The following is a 20992-nucleotide window of genomic DNA, read 5'->3' on the forward strand; positions in this document are numbered from 1 at the left end:
CGATGTTTATAGGTACGTAGCGAGTGATGGTGACTTATTTTAAGGGTGGAAAGAACGGGAATAACACAGTCCCTGCTTGGAGGGAGGCAAATATGACCCTCTCAGCTACGGAGGGACTTCATGATTTTCCTCAAGGGTTTTTTTAATCCAGTGATCGATTTTGGCATGTTTGGTTGTGAGCAGACTGCAGTGGTCCTGTACCAGCACCGTCGAGTACTGACGAGGATGCTGCAGATCAGCTCAGCTTGTCCTCGACATTGATCGCCCGGCCCGCCACCAGGCAGCGTCCTGCGCACTGTCTTGTTGCGCGCGATTTGCTCGCCAGTCTTGTGCCAGAGTCGCTCTCTCTAACACGTGCTTACTAGTGCTGTCTTGTCTGTAGTGTCAAGTTTAGGTGCTCGTCACAACACTGGCGGTAAGTTGTTTTTGTGCTTACATGTGTTTACCACACGCGCAACCTATGTGCCCCCTGGGGTTTCATCTCGCACTCTCTAGAGCTGTCATGTGAAAACAGTTACATTTAACCTAGTACAGTACCAGTCTCTGAGATACTTAACTATCAGCTGATACCGACAATCAGAAAGCTATGACTTCAAATTCATTTAACATTTAAGGCATTATGTACTATAAAGTAGTATGCAACCTTAACCATTAGTAAACTTCTGATGTTTTTGGCAGTTAAGCAAATTATGTTTCTATCTGATTCTAGAAGAAACCTTCTCAATTTATACTGCATTCCTAGTGAGTTAAATATTCCAAGATGTGCAATATTTCTCTTCATGATTTCATACTAAATTCTTCCCCAGCCCTTTTCCTTATTATCTGGGGGTCAGCTCTAATGTGGACTAGGTCCAGTTTTCCAAACTTTGTGTGGAGGGATCTATTCTCCGTTACGTGCTTCTGTGGTAGTTGATAGGGTGATGTGTTGTATCGTAATGAATATATTTGTTAATAGAAGACAGTCGCAAAGACCCAACCTTCGACCTTGACGAAATGTGATTAAAATCCTTGGCCCGACCAGGAATCGAATCCAGGATCCAATGAACCGAAGACTACGAAGTCGAGGAGAATTTTATACTAAAATCTAGGCTTGGCAAAACATGTTCCGATGGCTCCTTCGAATTAGATAGACGGTGCACTATCGTACATGTGCATGGTGTTTCGGGGCTACCGTATGTCATCGACAGATTTTTACATAAATTGAAAGAAAATATTAATTTCAACAGTCTTATCTGTACTAGTCTATTTAGTGCTTCAGCATATTGAAACTACAAGGTGTTGTTTAATATTAAAGTTAGACAAATTATAAAGTAAAGGACTGCGCGTGATCAGTTATTGAACTGGGATTTTCAGTTGTGTGCACTGCACTGAAAATGTTCATACGCCTACATTGTAATACAGATATTTCATCCGTTGATGTTGTATTAAATCTTCGAGGCTCCTCAGTGGCCGTGCACTCAGCATCTGGAAAAGTTGAGATTATTCTGTTTATAACATGTTAATTCTATTGTTGCTATTTGCTTTACGTCGCACCGCAAGGATAGGTCTTCCGGCGACGATGGGATGGAAAAGGCCTAGGAGTGGGAAGGAAGCGGCCGTGGCCTTAATTAAGGTCTGCTGTGGAAATGGGAAACCTTGGAAAACCATCTTCAGGGCTGCCGACAGTGGGGTTCGAACCCATTATCTCCCGGATGCAAGCTCACAGCTGCGGGACACTAACCGCACGGCCAATTCGCCCGGTTTTTACAATTCTAGATGGACTGGAAATCACCTTATTTATGAAGGTTTTCCGATTAAACTTTTATCGGAACGGTTGTCATTCTCAATGCACTATCCTCTCCCAGCGACCAATTGTGAAGAAGAATGATTACAGAATGATACAATATTACTTTACTTCCCCAGAGAAATTGATAGAATTCTGCATATATCGAAAGAAAATATTGACTTAGTAAAATCTGTAGTGATTCATTTAGTGTTCAGAAGATTGAAAGTACAAGCTGTTGTCGAATATGAGCGTTAAATTATTCTATTGCCATCAGGATGATGCTTTTCGGTAGTGTGGATATTTCATGTGAAGAGTTGCGTCACCGTAGTCAACAATCCCATGCACTTACTCCATATGGAATCTGTCAGTCTGTATTGATGTGTGTGCGTATATTTTCTATGGATTAGGATTGGGAAGGAAGCAGTCATGCCGTTCTGAGTGGCTCAGATGGTAGAGCGCAGGCTTTCTGAGCCCAACTTAGCAGGTTCGATTCTGGCTCAGTCCGGTTTGTATTTGAAGGTGCTCAAATACGTCGGCCTCGTGTCGGAAGGTTTACTGGGACATTAAAGAACTCCTGCGGAGCTAAATTCCGGCTCCTCGACGTTTCCGTAAACCGCAAGAGTTGTTAATGGGACCTAAAATCAATAACATTAAAAAACTAGTCGTGACCTATACGTTGGGAACCGTCCCGGTTTTCACAAGTATTGGTGCAGGAAACGTCAAGTAAGATGAGCGAGAGTATTATTTTAATCCACTTCTGAAGTCTCTTCTCTGGCTGAGCACACCCTATTTCAGATCCTCACACCAGTGTTAAGTTTTTACCAGCGCTGGGAATCGAATGCAGCCAATTGAACATCGTGATATTCACCTAAACCGTAGATCATTTCGCGGATATTTCTTTACAGTGTGTGATTTTTTCTATATCACTCCCGGTTATAGTCTTAAATACACGTTGACGAGATTTAAAACGCACCCTTCTCTGCCATTCTTGTCCAATCTGAGTCTCTCGCAGCTTATTTTAGTCGAACGTATATTACTTAGTGTTATTTTCATTTAGAGAGTACGGATTTTACGATCACTAGAATTATGTATTTTAATAATAATAATAATAATAATAATAATAATAATAATAATAATAATAATAATAATAATAATGGTCGCCATAAGACCTGTGTCGGTGCGACGTAAAGCAACTAGCAATAATAATAATACTAATAATAATAATAATAATAATGTGTGTTTAGCGTTTTGTCAACACCTATCAGTTTATTTAAGACACGTCGAAACGCTGCTCTTTTATCCTGAATTGCTTTAATGTACCAGCAAGTCAATTGCAACGGGTGTCTCTCACATCTATGCATTGGTCAATGTCAACCGACTGTGCTGGAATTCAATCCGCCAGCTTTAGCGTAGAAGGTGTCCGACTCGTTGTCTGAATGGTCAGCGTACTGGCCTTCGGTTCAGAAGGTCCCGTGTTCGATTCTCGGCCGGCTTGGGGATTTTAACCTTCACTGGTTAATTCCAATGGCCCGGGGAATGGGTGTTTGTGCTGTCCCCAACACCACTGCAATTCGCACACGACATATAACACTATCCTCCATCACAATAACACGCAGTTACCTACAAATGGCACATGCCACCCACCCTCGTCGGAGGGTCTGCCTTACAAGGGCTGCACTCGGCTAGAAATAGCCACACTAAATTATTAGCGTAGAAGGTGAGCACATAGCCACCTCCACTGAGCAGCTGGTCTCGTGTATTTCCATCCTTGTTTTAATGTGTTTCTTTATCTAATTGTAGGAATCTCCTGCTCCTTCCTTGTGTACACCTATAACTGTCCCGTGTTAGAGACTGACTCTCTTTTAAGACGTATTATTGTATTATTTACTGATAGTATTAGGGAAGACGTGTCGAGACTTTAACATTGCACCGCCAGAAAAGAATATTTTTGGACATTGAAGAATGGTCACCGAAGATTACTTCCCCCCCCCCCCCACAAGAAATCCCAGCAACTTTGGAATCCAAACTTCTTATGGTAACTTTTCTTAATTATCAAAAATTAAGAGAGATGTGGTCGTTTAATGCAGTTCTTAATTTATGGCATTTATTTGTTCGAAGTGTGGCTAATTGCTTTATGTTACCTACTACGGAAAAAACAAAATAAATACCAGTTCTCTAATGCACGCAATAATGTTTAATGGACTGTGTGGCGTTGTTTTTTCAAAACCTCAGAACGCTGACAATTTAATTCTTTTTAATCTCTTAGCATTTTCCGGTTACTGCAAAAGTCTCCTTTCAACGGTTCCAAGATCCATCGCAATGCCTGCGAATTAATTATTCATATAGCACAGAAGTGTTCTCTATCTGGTATTCCTAATTTTCTCTACTTCTGTTGTATACGCTTCTCGGTTAGCAGTCAGCGATTGATTTACAGTCCATTTTAAAAATTCTTTCTTTTCCTTCCATTTGTTCATTTTATTCCACCTTCATACCCACTGCGGTCTATTTTTCCGTTATTAATTTTACGTTACGCGTATGTTGTGCGTTTGTACATTACAACGGGAACCTGGCATTGTTCGTGGTTTTCCAGTGCTTTTAGAATAAGATAGCAGGCCTTGTGTCAACATGATTTCACTATTAGTCCTCGGAAACAACTGCACCGAGTCAAGTGAGCCTGTTCCGTACTTGTTCGCAGATGGCCTTGCTAACTCACGTTTCACTAGCACCAGTGCTGCAAGGAGACTTCCTAAGCAGCAGTTTACATAAATGTGTGACGATTGGATCTTTGTCTCTTTAATTGTCGAGTTCCACAATTTCCTGTTCAGTCATCGACATCAAAGACCAGTTATCACTGGTTTAGGGGCTATAGTAATCTATGGGAACTTATAATTGAAAGGTTTAACACTTTTTCGGGTTGAGGTTGACACATTTTCTCGACTCCTGTTATTAATGTCGTCATAGTACTTTCCACAGGACCTACATTTAAGTCTGCTGATCTGTACCGTAGTCGCTCACTCGTTGTATTTCTGTACCAAAGATACTGAGTTTGATACCGGCTGTTTTTTTTCTAGTTGCTTTACGTCGCACCGACACAGATAGGTCTTATGGCGACGATGGGACAGGAAAGGGCTAGGAGTGGGAAGGAAGCGGCCGTGGCCTTAAGGTACAGCCACAACATTTGCCTGGTGCGAAAATGGGAAACCACGGAAAACCATTTTCAGGGCTGCCGACAGTCACCGGTGTCAATTGAAATGGGACTACTCCGTGCCGTTGGTTTTCGGTACGTTAAAGAGCTTTCGGGGGACGAAATTCCGACATCGCGGCGTCTCTTCAATCCGTAGCAATTGAAGGGACACTAGAAATGGAAATCCACTGCCTGTTTCCAGCCATTCAGGAATGGAATGGAATTAACAAAGCCCTCATCTAGCGGCGAGGATAGATATTGTGGCGGTTGCCGAAGCCTGTCACACTTATCTGGGGCAATGATTAATGACTGACAGATGAAACGAAACGATATTGGAGACTGATGCTGGAATGAAAGATGATGGGGAAAAACCGGAGTAGTCCGAGAAAAACCTGTCCCGCCTCCGCTTTGTCCGGCACAAATCACACATGGAGTGACCGCGATATGAACCACGGGACCCAACGGTGAGAGGCCGGCGCGCTGCCGCCTGATCCTCGGAGGCTGGCTTTTTTTTTTTGCTAGTGGCTTGACGTCGCACAGACACAGATAGGTCTTATGGCGACGATGGGGTAGGAAAGGCGTAGGAGTAGGAAGAAAGCGGCCGTGGACTTAATTAAGGTATAGCCCCAGCATTTGCCTGGTGTGAAAATGGGAAACCACGGAAAACTATCTTCAGGGCTGCCGACAGTGGGATTCGAACCCACTAACTCCCGGATGCAAGCTCACAAGGAGGCTTTGTTGAAAGAGCATTAAAAATTAATAATAATAATAATAATAATAATAATAATTTTCTTTGTGTCATCAGTCCATAGACTGGTTTGATGCAGCCCTCCATGTACACTATCCTGTGCTAAACTTTTCATTTCTACGAAACTGCTACATCCTAAATCTGCTTCAGTCTGCTTGTAATGTGCATACCTTGGTCTAAACCTACCGTTCTTACCGCCTGCACTTCACTCAAAAACCAACTGAACAAGTCCTGGGTTTTTATCATTCCAGCTCTTCTTTTGGTCAAATTTAGCCGAATCGTTCTCCTCACACTAATTCGATTCACTATCTATTCATTCGCGATTCGATCTACCCAGCTCACATCAGCATTCTTTTGTAATACCATATTTAATAATAATAACAATAATAATAATAATAATAATAATAATAATAATAATAAAATTATTATTATGTTAATGTTATTGGCTTTAAGTCCCACTAACTACTTTTATGGTTTCCGGAGATTCCGAAGTGCCGGAATTTAGTCCCGCAGGAGTTCATTTAGGTGCCAGTTAATCTATCGACAGTCCGGCCCCGCGGTATAGGGGGCAACGAGTCCGCCTGTCACCCGGCGGTCCCGGGTTCGATTCCCGGCCGGGTCGGGGTTTTTAGTTGTAAATGATTAATATCCCTGGCCTGGGGACTGGGTATTTGTGTCGTCCTTAACGTTCCTTTTATCACATTCAACACTTTACACTTCCGCCATTTACAAAATACACGCAGGTTCCTCACATATGGTGCAAGTAGGGGCAATAGATCTTTCTAGGTCGACGCCCCGAACAAATAGCATTTAAAAAATCTATCGACACGATGCTGACGTATTTGAGCACCTTTAAATACCACTGAACTAAGCCAAGATCGAACCTGCCAAGTTGGGATCAGAAGGCCATCGCCTCAATCATCTGAGCCACTCAGCCCGGCAAAAGCTTCTATTCTCTTTTATTTTTGAGCTAGTTATCGTCCATGTCTCACATCCATACACTGCCACGCACCAGACGAATGTCTTAAAAAATCGTCTCTTTAATTCTTATTTCAGTGTTCCAAGCGAGCAAATTTCTTGTCTTAAGAAAGACCTTCCTTGCTTGTGCTAGCAAGCATTTTATTTCCTCCTTACCTGTGCCATCGTTAGTTATTTTGCTACCCAAGTAAAAATATTCACCTACTTAATCTAATATTTTCTGCATCACTTGACTTCGATCGACTGCACTCCATTACTTTTATTTTGGACGTATTTATTTTTAATTTTGTACTCCTTCTCTAAGACTCTGCCCGTACCATTCAACAATTTCTCCAAATCTTCTGACGACTCAGATAAAATAACAATATAATTTGCAAATCTTAGAGTTTTGATTTCCTCTGCTTGGATTGCGATTCCCTTTCCAAATTCCTCTTTGACTTCCTTTACCGCATATTCTACAACAACAACAACAATAATAATAATAATAATAACCAGTATCACCTTACTGGTGTCCGGCTCCATGTTTAAATGGTTAGCGTGCTGGCCTTTGGTCACAGGGGTCCCGGGTTCGATTCCGGGCAGAGTCGGGAATTTGAACCGTAATTGGTTAATTCCCCTCATCATCATTTCATCCTAATCACGACGCGCAGGTCGCCTACGGGAGTCAAATCAAAAGACCTGCACCAGGCCTCTCCGTAGGCCACACAACATTATTATTATTATTATTATTATTTTACCTTCCTGGCATTTTCCCAATAATTTGAGGTCAGTGATACACGTGGATCTGACCCAGTTTTGCTGTCTGATGCCCTTTCTGACGCCAGCCCTATGTGGAGGGATGTGGTCACTATTCCGTGTTTCTGTGGTGGTTGGTGTTATCCGTTTTACGTCCCAATAACAACTTTCACGGTTTTCAGACACGCCAAGATGCTGGAATATTGGCCCGCAATAGTTTATTTTACGTGCCGGCGAATCAACTGACTGGAGACTGACGTATTTCAGCACCCCCTAAAACCAATGAACTGAGCCAGGATGGAGTCTACCGACTTGGGCTCAGAAAGCCAGCGCACTAACCACTTGAACCACTTAACCCGGCAGTGTTGTTGGTAATGTCATGTACTATGTGATTATTAAGAGGTGTGAATTGAGACAAACTCAACCACTCATTCCCCAAGCCAGAGGAATTAACGAGATGTGGCAAAAATTCCCGACCCGTTTGGAACTCGAACCCGGGAACTTCTGAATCGAAAGTCGCGACGCCTACCATTCAGCCAAGTAGTCGGTCCTAGACAATAATAATAGTAATAATCACCGAGCGAGTTGGCTGTGCAGTTAGGGGCGCGCAGCTGTGAGCTTGCATTCGGGAGATAGGGCCTAGTGAGTTCAAACCGCACTATCGGCAGCCCCGAATATCGTTTTCCGCGGTGTCCCATTTTCACAGCAGACACATGCTGGGGCTGTACCTTTATTAAGATCATGGCCACTTCCTTCCCACTCCTTGTCATTTCCTATCCCATCGTCGACGTACTGTAAGCCCTATCTGTATCGGTGCAACGTATAATAATAATAATAATAATAATAATAATAATAATAATAATACAAACTGAGAGGCGTTCTCTTGTAATCGTTGTCCTTATATTTCGAAGATATCAGGTTCGATTGTGACTGAAGTTTGTGACATATAAGAGAGTTTAAATGTGACAAATCCTGTACATTTGGCTTCCTGCACTTTATAGAACTCGTACGGGACAAACTTCCTACAACGCAGCGTCTCTAAAATCTACAGCAATTGAAGAGTTAAAACATTGAACATCATTAACGTACACGAGTCTGGCTTGTTGCGCTTTCATTACTCAAGGTGATGATATCGAATTCTAATGCTGACAGTTGGCTTAAATGCCAGAGATTGATGTCGGTCAACTTTGTGTCAATTTCAGGCCTGTATTTCAGCACTCCGACATTTTCAAGATCTGCACCAATTGAAGGTACTTCAACCGTATACTGTCAATATTATTATTGTTCTACTTAAGTATTTCAATTGTGCTGAACTGTTGTTTGTTTGGGGGCTACGCCATATTGCTTCAGTGAATTGAATAACGATCCCTAATTTCAAAACAAGCTCTCTCTGTGGATTAGTGCTAGATTGGTGGCCTCCAAAATTGTAGGTTCGAACTGTGCAGAGTTAGCCGGGTTTTTGAAGGGTGAAAAAGTTCATTCGCTTTTCCATGTCGTACGATGTCGGTATGTGAAATATCTCTGGTGACATATTTGGTGTTTACTTGACACAGTTAATTCATTTCATACACGCTGAGATGCTGGAATATTGGCCCGCAAGAATTATTTTACGTGCTGGTAAATCTACTGACACCGGGCGAGTTGGCCGTGCGGTTAGGGGCCCACAGCTGTGAGCTTGCATCCGGGATATATTGGGTTCGAACCCCACTCTCGGCAGCCCTGAAGATGGTATTCCGTGGTTTCCCATTTTCACACCAGGCAAATACTGGGGCTGTACCTTAATTAAGGCCACGGCCGCTTCCTTCCCACTCCTAGGGCTTTCCTATCCCATCGTCGCCATATGACCTATCTGTATCGGTGTGACGTAAAGCAAATTGAAAAAAAAAATCTACTGACAGGAGGCTGACGTATTTAAGCACATTCAAAAACCACTGAACTGAGTCAGGATCGAATCTGCCGACTTGGGCTCAAAAAGCCAGCGCTCTAAAAGTTTGTTGTTGGTAAGGTAATGCAATATGTAAATGTAAAGAGCAATAGGCCTCCCAGCATTCTCTGCGCTTTGGTAGAGTTAAACGGAACATCAAAATTGACACGTATGCAGCCTAAGTGACGTGAACTAAAATGGCTATCAGGTTTCCTGAGGCCTTTCGATGATGATGATGATTATTATTATTATTATTATTATTATTATTATTATTATTATTATTATTATTATTATTATTATTTACAACCACACTTATCCATACCAGTACATATCACACAGATACACTTACAAATTGAAGTGTGGTGTGTGTATGTGTGTGTGTTTCCCTCCGAACAGTGTATAATAATACCAAACCAAAACTCATGGCACTACAGCCCTTGAAGGGCCTTGGCCTGCCAAGCGGCCGCTACTCAGCCCGAAGGCCTGCAGATTGCGAGGTCAGCACGACGAATCCTCTAGGCCGTTATTCTTGGCTTTCTAGACCGGGGCCGCTATCTCACCATCAGATAGCTCCTCAATTCTAATAACGTAGGCTGAGTGGACCTAGAACCAGCTCTCAGTTCAGCTAAAAATCCCTGACCTGGCCGGGAATCGAATCCGAGGCCTCCGGGTAAGAGGCAGGCACGCTACGTCCCACTAAATGTTTCTGCGATTTTCGGAGATGCCAAGATACTGAAATTTTGTTCCACAGGAGTTCTTTTACGTACCGATAAATCTACTGACACAAGGGTTGGCATATTTTGAGCACCTTCAGATACCACAGGACTGATTCGGGATCGAACTTGCTAACTTGTGCTTAGATCAGCGCTTTACTGTCTGAGCCACTCAACCATCACCAACTGTGTCTATAGCTGCCAATTCAGGAGTGCTGTAAATGAAATGTCGTATGGCTTTTAGTGCCGGGATATCCCAGGACGGGTTCGGCTCGCCAGGTGCAGGTCATTCTATTTGACTCCCGTAGGCGACCTGTGCGTCGTAATGAGGATGAAATGATGATGAAGACAACACATACACCCAGCCCCCGTGCCATTGGAATTAACCAATTAAGGTTAAAATCCCCGACCCGGCCGGGAATCGAACCCGGGACCCTCTGAACCGAAGGCCAGGACGCTGACCGTTCAGCCAACGAGTCGGACTAGGAGTGCTGTGATGTTGCTTGATTAGGTATTCTGGCGCCAAATCATTTCAGTTATACATTACTAAACAAGTATCGAAGTTTATTAGATCTACACCTCTTCGACAGATCAAGTTGAAATTACATTGGGAGCGCAAGATACAAATAATAATAATAATAATAATAATAATAATAATAATAATAATAATAATAATAATAATAATAATAATAATAATAATCCAGCCTTAGCCACCTAGTCGGTTAATCACCATCTTTCTGTTCCCAAGATACCAGCATAGCAGGTTCAAACGTGGATGAGATCGGAGGTCTTTTAAGGTGTTTAAATGGACGAGTCCGTGTTGATGACAAATTGGAGCCGATGACCTAGATATTAGGCTCCTCTAAACAACATTCATCATCATCATCTTTCGGAAATTTATAAAACTCTTATGGGGTAAAATGGCGACATTTCGGTGTCTTCTTCAATCAGATACATCATACAATACAATATCATTTCTTCCAGTTCTTTGTGGAATATCTTGCTTTTTCTCTTCTTCTGTCTTTATCTGGTTACCCTCCAGGGTTGGTTTTTCCCTCAGACTTAGCGAGGGATCCCACCTTTACCGCCTCAAGGGCAGTGTCCTGGAGCGTAAGACATTGGGTCGGAGGATACAACTGGGGAGAATGACCAGTAACTCGCCCAGGTGGCCTCACCTGCTATGCTGAACAGGGGCCTTGTGGGGGGATGGGAAGATTGGACCGGGCGAGTTGGCCGTGCGGTTAGGGGCGCGCAGCTGTGAGCTTGCATCCGGGAGATAGTGGGTTCGAATGCCACTGTCGGCAGCCCTGAAGATGGTTTTCCGCGGTTTCCCATTTTCACACAAGGCTGTTCCTTAATTAAGGCCACGGCCGCTTCCTTCCAACTCCTAGGCCTTTCCTATCCCATCGTCGCCATATGACCTATCTGTGTCGGTGCGACGTAAAGCCAATAGGAGGAAGATTGGAAGGGATAGACAAGGAAGAGGGAAGGAAGCGACCGTGGCCTTAAGTTAGATACTATCCCGGCATTTGCCTGGAGGAGAAATGGCAAACCACGGAAACCACTTCCAGGATGGCTGAGGTGGGAATCGAACTCACCTCTACTCATTTGACCTCCCAAGGCTGAGTGGACCCCGTTTCAGCCCTCGTACCACTTTTCAATTTTCGTGGCAGAGCCGGGAATCTAACCCGGACCTCCGGGGGTGGCAGCTAATCACGTTAACCACTACACCACAGAGGTGGACATTAACATTTCTTCGATTTCTGTTAGTCTTAAGAAACGATGGAGTATCGACCTTTACTCTTGTAAAGAGCCTTTGTAACGTGTCATAAAATCTGCTGGCGCGGTTCTCTCACATTCAAACACTCTTAAATGTTTATCGACTGTGCCAGGATTCGATTCTTTAACCCTATAAAGCTCTACGTGACATATTTGTAACAGAACGCATTAGCATAGGAATTTATGTCTTTCCAATAAGGAATATAGCACGATCATCACATTAACTTGATCATGATTAGTGCGTCATGTAATAAACACTGAAATAAAACCCATTGAAATATTTAACTAACTATTGATTGTAGCCAGGCCGAGTTGCTGAGATCATTGAGCGCTGGCCTTCTGATTCCAGTTTACACATTCTAACCTGGTGTTATTTGGAAGTACTTAAATACGCCAGCCTTGTGTCGGTAGGTTTACCAGCACATCAAAGAATTCCCGTAGGACAAAATTCTGGCACCCGGGCTTCTCCAAAAACCATAAAAAGGTAGTTAGTAGGACGTAAAACCAATAAAATTCTTCTTCTTAGGTGCTGTATTATCTGTAATAGCAATTAAGTTTTACAGTTCTGTTGCCTGTGTTACGCCTTCTTTATCTCCCTTATTATTATTATTATTATTAGGTTTTTTGTTTGCTATTGGTTTTACGTCACAGTGACTCACACAGGTCTTGTGGTGACGATGGGGTAGGACAGGGAAAGAAGCGAACGTGGCCTTAATTAATGGGCTGAAAGTCGTAAACCATGGAAAACCATCTTCAGTATTACCGACAGTGGGGTTCCGGACCCTTAGTCTCCTGAACGCAAGCTAACAACGCCACGGCTTGAACCGCGCAGCCAACTCACTCGGTTGCTTCTCAATTATCTACGTCGTCCTTCGAGCATAATGTTCTGAAATAATTTCAGGTTTTATTCTAACAAAAATGCCTCATATTTAATTGAATGTTAGTGACGTGAAGAAATTGGCGCGAAATACCTACCAACGAAGATAAGAACTTTCTCCCTATGCCGCTTTATGCCAAATTGGTATCGGTGGATAGTAAGACAGAAGTTCATTCTTGTTAACCCTGTAGCTCCTGATTTATTCTTACGTCACGTATTATACCCCGGATTGAACAGGCAAGCACTGCATTCAAGAGAATGAGCAAACTTCTCTGTAACAGGGATTTTAAGATCAATCTCCGTCTCCGTTTACTTCGATGTTATGTAATTTGTGTCTTATTTTATGGTGCCGAGACTTGGAACCTAACAGAGAACACCCCCACAAAACTTCGATCTTTTGAGATGTGGTGTTACCGACGCCTGCTCAGAATATCATGGGTTGACAGAATATGTAACACTGAAGTACTCCAACGCCTGAACAAAGAGCTAGAGGTCATCGACAAAAAAAACAAAAAAAAAAAAACAAAAACAAAACAAACTTGAGTACTTTGGCCATGTCATTCGAAATGATAAATAAAGACTCCTTCAGCTCATCTTACAAGGAAAAATTGAAGGAAGGAGAAGCAGGGGAAGAAGGAGAATATCTTGGGTAAGGAATCTACGAGAATGGTATGGGTCAGTACCCCCAATCTTTTTCTGAGTTGCTGAGAAGAAGAACCAGATCGCCCTGATGACAGCCGACATCCAATGTGGATATGGTACAAGAAGAAGAAAAAGAAGGCGTATTATATCAGCGCAGACTATGGTATATTGTTATAAATATGTTACATAAAATGAGATGTTTGAATCAATAAAAGGTTGCCAAACTTGTGGTTTTCCCCTCTGGTAGTTACCCATTTTTGAAAATAAGTTCATAAATTTATTGAAATGCTCAATTTTATAGTACTGTATCTAATAGAGCACTTATAATTTGAATGAATTAACAGCTAATACATATATGCATATTATATAATATCATATAATTGTACTCGAATGGTTTATTTATGGCAAGAGACGGATCAGAGGTCAGGCTGTGGGTGATTGTTTTTCTTTCCTGAGAATGTTATTGTAGCTGGAGCGATCTACTTTCAACTCTCTGACAGTGTTGCAATTTTAGCGGTTTTCCACCAAATCTGGTATTTTTGAATGTCTGTTTTCTATCTATACCACATATATATAAAGTTAAAATCTGACAGTTCTTAGAGGGAAGTCCGTTTACTGCCTACTGGGGCGGGATAAAGGGAGTGGGGGTATGGTTGCCATGGAAACGAGGGTGGGGCGACTGCGGTTGCCATGGAGATAAATCTTCTGGCCAGCTCGTCTTGCTTGCAGTTGCCAAACCTTTGACTTCTGAGTTAGATCTTGTCGCAAGCAGTTCAGGTAACGGAACATGAGACCAAATCAGTCACAGTCTGACCAGCTTGTCTACAACAGATCGCAGCGGTCCGAATAAACGAAGGAACAAGTGTGCCGGAAGCAAGGGGTAAGAGGAAGGAATGCTGGAATGTGGCAACATCGTGAAATGGCACGTACAATGCTCCTCCCTCCAGCCGTAGCTGTCAGAACTCACCTTTAGTTATTAGAGGTATAGTTGGTAGTAGATTGTTAAAATCATCTAGATGAAAGCTAGTGGCTTACATTTTAACTTTAATTGGTATTGCTATCGGAGAAGTAGTTCGAGCACACTGTATAAAACGTTCTTTTCAATAAGTGGGGCTGTCACTAGAAAGGTAGCTCACATGATGACCATGGTCATTAAAGAGTCACGCCTTTACGGTCTGACACCATGGTTAGCTGGCTCGAGTCCCGTTGGTGAAAAAATCACCGTCAGTATGTTGGCTGGTAGGATAGGAGAGATGGTAATATACGACAATTTCTAATCACTAAATTGCGTGTCAAAAGCCTGGGTTCAAGTCCAAACTTCTTCGCAGTGTTCATATGGAGTGAGTGTATATGACGTCGTTGATGGCGATTCATCCGTCCATGGTGACGTTAAACCTTGAACTTTTGACAGTCGACAGGAGTATGATGACACCGGGTTTCATCCTCTTTTTAACTCAATATCACACACACACATACTCACTGTATATACAAGCGTGCAGGTCGCTCATAGGAGTCAAATAAAATGACTTGGACCAGGCCTCTCCAGAGCCCACACGCAATCAATCATAACAGGAACGACATTGTTTCTGCCCGGCTAGAAATGTATCATTTCTTAGTGGATAGATAATAAAAGTAATAGCCATTTATTAGAGGCATTGTTCATTAACAGTGTTCCGATGTACGACCATAACAGGACATGGCAACGTCAGAAAATATCGGATATATAAGCGGAAAGGGTTAAGGGCCTTGCTTTGCTTTGCCCGGCCGTACTGCTTGGTTTTCATGCTGTCTCTCATATCAAGACATCCTCTGTTGGTCTCACGAAGTAGAATGTTTCTCATTTCAGCCCTCAGACCAGAATTATATATCACCAATCAATCACCACTGATCCGTATTCAGGGCAGTCGTCCAGGTGGCAGATTTCCTATCTGTTGTTTACCTAGTCTTTTCTTAAATAATTGCAAAGAATTTGGAAATTTATTGAACGTCTCCCATGGAAAATTATTCCAATCCCTGACTTCTCTTCCTACAAACGAATATTTGCCCCAATTTGTCCTCTAGAATTCCAACTTTATCTTCACATTTTTATCTTTCCTACCTTTAAAAACACCACTCATACTTATTCGTCTACCACTGTCATTCCACGCCCTCTGTCCGCTGATAGTTTGGAACATACCACTTAGTCGAGCAGTTAGTCTCTTTTCCCCTAAGTCTTTCCAGCCCAAACTTTGCAACACATTTGTAACGCTACTTTTTTTGTCGGAAATCACCCAGAACAAATTGAGCTGCTTTTCTATGGATTTTTTTTTCCAGTTCTCGAATCAAGTAATCATGGTGAGGGTTCCATACACTGGAAACATACTCTAGTTAGGATGTTAACCAGAGAGTTATATGCTGTCTCCTTTACATCCTTACTACAAGTCTAAATACCCTCATAACTACGTGCAGAGATCTGTACTCTTTATTTACAATGCCGTTTACGTGATTACCCCAATGAAGATCAGTCCTTGGACTGGTCAGGAATCGAATCAAAGACCTCCTGGTAAGAGAAAGATTTGTTACTTCTACACCACGGGTCTGGTACTTGTTTTAGTAGCCTTAATTATCGAAGTATTGTACTTTCTTTCTTTCTTTCTTTTTCCGTCGCCTTTTTTGCACACTCAGGTGAGGTCGCGGTTACGGTGTACAGTGGAAGGATGTATTCACTGTTGCGTGTTTCTGTGGCAATTCGTAGTGTGATGATGAGTTGTGTGTGAATGAAGAGGAGTGTAGCGTCTACTAAGATGACCGCAAGCAGTCAGTCCGCGAATCAAAGGAATTCACCCTACGCTGCTAAAAATCTCCGATGCAGCGGCGAATTGAACCTAGAGTCTTCTGCTGTGCTGACCATTTAGCCAAGGAGTGATAGTACCAAAGTGTCTCCCACAAGTCTAATCTAATGCAGATTGACACGGTCATGAAAAGCAATTTGACGGTGTCCTCTTGCCTAACATATTTTCATTTTGGTCACTATGGATGTGGGTGACCAGTTTGGCAGTATAAGACCGATGCTGTTTCTTCCTAAATGAATCTGTACGTTTGGCTGGCTGCTAATGGCTTATCGAGATACGGTTTAGTGGAGACCTTTTTTCTTCCATGTCTAAAAAGTTGTGACGGAACTCCAAACTCATTACATGCTAATTTACTTGCTACTTACACTTCATTATAAATGACTGACTGCACTTCTGGATCTCAGTATCGAGAGTTCTTCCTCAGCGTATTTTGGTGCCTCATTTATTAAATAAGTCACGCGAATGCCATTTAATGACGGTGCGTACGTTCATCAAAGTCAGTCTAGCCAACCTCCCTTCTATTTATCCCATTATAGGTATCTTCACTCTCCCATGTTCAATAAAAATACAGTCTCCACGTTCTCGGAACTCGCATCTGATGAGACTAGTTAATTTACCGATCACGTAGTCAATAGGCTGTCAGGAATTGGTTTTTATTATTGACGTCAGTAAGACAGTTGATTAGTCATAGTCCTTATGTTTACACCGGGCGAGTTGGCCGTGCGGTTAGGAGCACGCGGCTGTGAGCTCGCATCCGGGAGATAGTCGGTTTGAAACCCACTGTCGGCATCACTGAAGATGATTTTCCGTGGTTTCCCATTTTCACACCAGAAAAAAGCTGGGGATGTACCTTAATTAAGGCCACGGCCGCTTCCTTCCCATTCCTAGGCCTTTCCTGCCCCATCGTCGCCATAAGACCTATCTGTGTCGGTGCGACGTAAAGCAACTAGCCGACTGTTTCCATCTTCTGCTGCTTTTCCCGCTCATCGTCTGTACGAATTGTCTCGCACACATGGATTTGACCGAGTTTTACGGCCAGATGCCCTTCTTGACACCAATCCTATGTGGAGAAATGCATTCAGCTACAGTAGAGTTTGGTTAATTCGAAAGAAAAAGGTTCAGAGAAGAAAATCGAATTAAATAATATCACACCCCGTATGTAGCAGATTCTAGAATTGAAAACGATCCCTACTTGTTTCGTCGAGCTACAATGGCAGTAGAATATGGCAAAAAGTAAGACCATAAAACTGTCCATAAAAAATAAGCAAGCCATGACATTACAAGCATTATTAGTCCTTCACAACTTGATTATAAAGCTAGAAGTTCTTCTTTGTTTCTTTGAATGTATTTGCTCGTTAAGTGCAGACTTCTCAAGTTTACAGTATTTGTTGGTTGAAACAGGTAATTACTTATTTACAACTTCGATCAACTCTGGTTCTCTTCCAACTCCGACAGTACAACCACTACTATTAAATGTTTTCATTCCTCCCCTGAAGGGGAAAGCGGGCCACTTAGATAGTTACGCCATCTCTCTCACCGGGAAATTTGTACCGGAGAAGGAGATATGCGGAGAAGTTGATAGGGTTGGTGGCCATGGCCTATACTACGAACTGTCCCGGCACTAGCCTCAGTGCAGGAGAATGGAAAATCATTGATGGTGGGGACCAGCCCCCTTCCGTTTCCCGAATACACGGTAGAGTCGTGGCGACCCTCCTCTGCTCGGATGGCCGATCAGCGTGGAGAGCTGTCGGACCACGGACCAGCCGTCATCACTTGTGGGTCGAGACCCACTCTGCAACCGCCGACTCCAACCCCGAGAGTGTTGCTAAACCATCATATTTCGAGGGGTTGATTGTCGTCTTCCCTTTGCAATGCATTGAAATAAAATGGCGTATGGCTTTTAGTGCCGGGAGTGTCCGAGGACAAGACCGGCTCGCCAGGTGCAGGTCTATTGATTTGACAGCCGTAGGCGACCTACGTGTCGTGATGAGGATGAAATGATGATGGAGACGATACATACACCCAGCCCCCGTGCCAGCTAAATTAACCAACAATGGTTAAAATTCCCGACCCTGTCGGAAATCGAACCCGGGACCCCTGTGACCAAAGGCCAGCACGCTAACCATTTAGCCATGGAGCCAGACATCAACAGAGTCCTCACTCCATATGAGCACTGCGGAGAGTTTTGGAATTGAATCCAGGCTTTTGGCACGCAATCTAGTGATTGACGGCGAACATTCTGATGGTGAAATGTTTTCGACCAACGGGACTGGAACCGGGTAACCATGGTGTTAGACCGTATAGACTTGACACCTTAACGACCATGACCATCAGGCGGGCACTTACTGAACAGTAATATAAACTTGATAAAAGTGGAACCACACAACACTATTTATTTTGGGTCGGAAACGGGTTACCATGTTGAAACACTGCTTTCCGTGAATGCATTCGCTTAAGTTAAGCAAGTTTAGGGGCACCAATCACTTGGATGGATAGCTGTAGGAGTGGAACGAAACTGACAATCCTACTGCTAGTAAACTCCGGCTCAGGATGTCTGAGAAGTGGTGTTTTTTTTTTTTTTTTTGCGTCGCACCTGCACAGATAGGTCTTATGGCGACGATGGGATAGGAAAGGCCTAGGAATGGGAAGGAAGCGGCCGTGGCCTTAATTAAGGTACAGACCCAGCATTTGCCTCGTGTGACAATGGAAAACCACGGAAAACCATCTTCATGGCTGCCGACAGTGGGATTCGAACTCACTATCTCCCGGATGCAAGCTCACAGCTGCGCGCTCCTAACTGCACGGCCAACTCGCCCGGTGTGTCTGAGAAGTGATCCCTGGCTTATTTGAATGTACTGACTAAGTCATAGATAAGGCACTAACTTTAACTTTGTGTGTAATCCAACTTAATCAGCTACATAGTCTACGTCTACACCAATTCTTGAGGAAGATGAGGTAATTCTCGTAAGTAGTGGAAAAATTCTGCTATGGAAATTTACGAGCAAATTGAAGGGATTCTGCATGGTAGAGAACATCTGATTTCTTTCGTGACTTGCACTTCGTGTTTACCGGAGAAAAATAATTCATGTTCAGCAATAGAGTTCCAGGTTTTCTACCAGTTAGGAGAGTAAAATGGAACGTCGAAACAGACAAGAGGCAGCCCAAATGAGGTGATATCAATATGTCTCCACACGGTAGTAAATACTGTGTGCTCTACGTCCTTTCAGACCGAGCAAGGGGCTGTCAGCTTGCATTCGGAAGATAGTTGATTCAAACCCCACTATCAGCAGCCCTGAATATGGTTGTCCGTGATTTCCCATGTTCACACCATGCAAATCAGGCTGTACCATGATCGCTTCCTTCCCACCCCAGCCCTTCCCTACCCCATTGTCACCAATAGACCTACCTGTGTCGGTGCGACGTAAAAGAAAAATACGTCCTTTCAGTTTTTATCACTTCTGAAAGTCGTCGGAAGGCTGAGATTATCGTCCTGAAGGACGAGTTATTTAATGTGCAGCACATCTACAGGCATTGATTGGTCCCTCAGAGTTAAGATGATTAAAATCCGCTCGATTGTGTAGGAGACAGACGGCCAGCTTAGGAAATGAACAGTTACTCAACCGGCTTTTCACAGTTCGTTTCTGGTTGATAAAAAAATGAAGTTAGGAGAAAATTAAAGTGACCTGAATTACAGTCCCATGAGGTCTAACTGGGATTAGCTGGCTGTATTTCTTCCTTATGACACCTTAGGGGCGCTGCGGGATGTGATAATGGGTAAATGGTGTGTGCAATAATAATTATTGAGAAATTTATCCCCTTATACGCTGATGTACACTGCTTTATTTTTATCACACTCTGTCGTTTCTACTGAGTCTAAGGAACTCGGGTGCCCAAGAAAACGTAAAGGGAATCAAGCAAGTTTTATGTGACCGTTTCTATTATTTTAATAGCTACAGGAGGTTCAGTTTTATGTGTAATTCGAACAACCCAGGGAATCATGACTTCTAAGTTAAAATACACTGACAGAAAAAATATCCAAACACCATAGAATAAGAAACGTAGAATACGGGAATCTTGGCAATATATTTGTCGAGGTAACATTTAAATGATTAAAGGTACAAAACTACAGATTGATATCCGCCCCAGGAAACCATCGCAAATGTGCCATGGTGGTCCATTAATAACCGGTATAATCGCCTAACTGTTGAATGCAGGCATGCAAACGTCCATGCATTGTGTCGTACAAGTGCCGGATGTCAGCTTGTGGGATGAATTTCCATGTCTGTTGCACTTGGTCGGTCAATACAGGGACGGTTAATGCCGGTTATGGATGACGCTGGAGTTGTCGTCCAATGATGTCGCATACGTGCTCGATTGGGGACAGATCGGGGGCTCGAGCAGGCCAAGGCAACATGTCGACACTCTGTAGAGGACGTTGGGTTATAACAGCGGCATGGAGGCGTGCCTTATCGTGTTGGAAAACACCCCCGGAATTGTTGCTCATGAATGGCAGCACAACAGGTAGAATCACCTGACAGACGTATACATCTGCAGTCAGGGTGCGAGGGATAACCACGAGAGTGCTCCTGTTGTCATAGGAATTTGTTCCCCAGACCAAAACTTCCGGTGTAGGTCCAGTGTGTCGACGCAGCAGACAGGTGGAATGCAGGCGCTTACCTGGCCTGCTTCTAACCAACACACGGCCATCACTGGCACCATGGCAGAACCAGCTTTAATCGGAAAATACAACGGACCTCCACTCCATCCTCCAATGAGCTCTCTCTTGACACCACTGAAGTCGCAGACGGCGATGGTT

At 43.2% G+C, this 20992-nt stretch overlaps 1 protein-coding gene across 3 annotated transcripts in view; it reads left to right on the top strand.

The window, feature by feature from the left end:
• The first annotated feature begins 314 nt into the window (after window positions 1-314).
• LOC136877470 (ubiquitin-conjugating enzyme E2Q-like protein 1) overlaps window positions 315-20992 on the top strand; it is a 1121162-nt gene continuing 1100484 nt past the window's right edge. For all 3 annotated transcript variants that reach the window (XM_067151528.2, XM_068228659.1, XM_068228658.1), the window contains exon 1: window positions 315-415. The gene's annotated coding sequence lies outside the window, so the exon portion shown is untranslated. The remainder of the gene's footprint in view (window positions 416-20992) is intronic.

Source organism: Anabrus simplex, chromosome 7 (genome assembly GCF_040414725.1).
Source record: "Anabrus simplex isolate iqAnaSimp1 chromosome 7, ASM4041472v1, whole genome shotgun sequence".
Taxonomy (NCBI): Eukaryota; Metazoa; Arthropoda; class Insecta; order Orthoptera; family Tettigoniidae; genus Anabrus; species Anabrus simplex.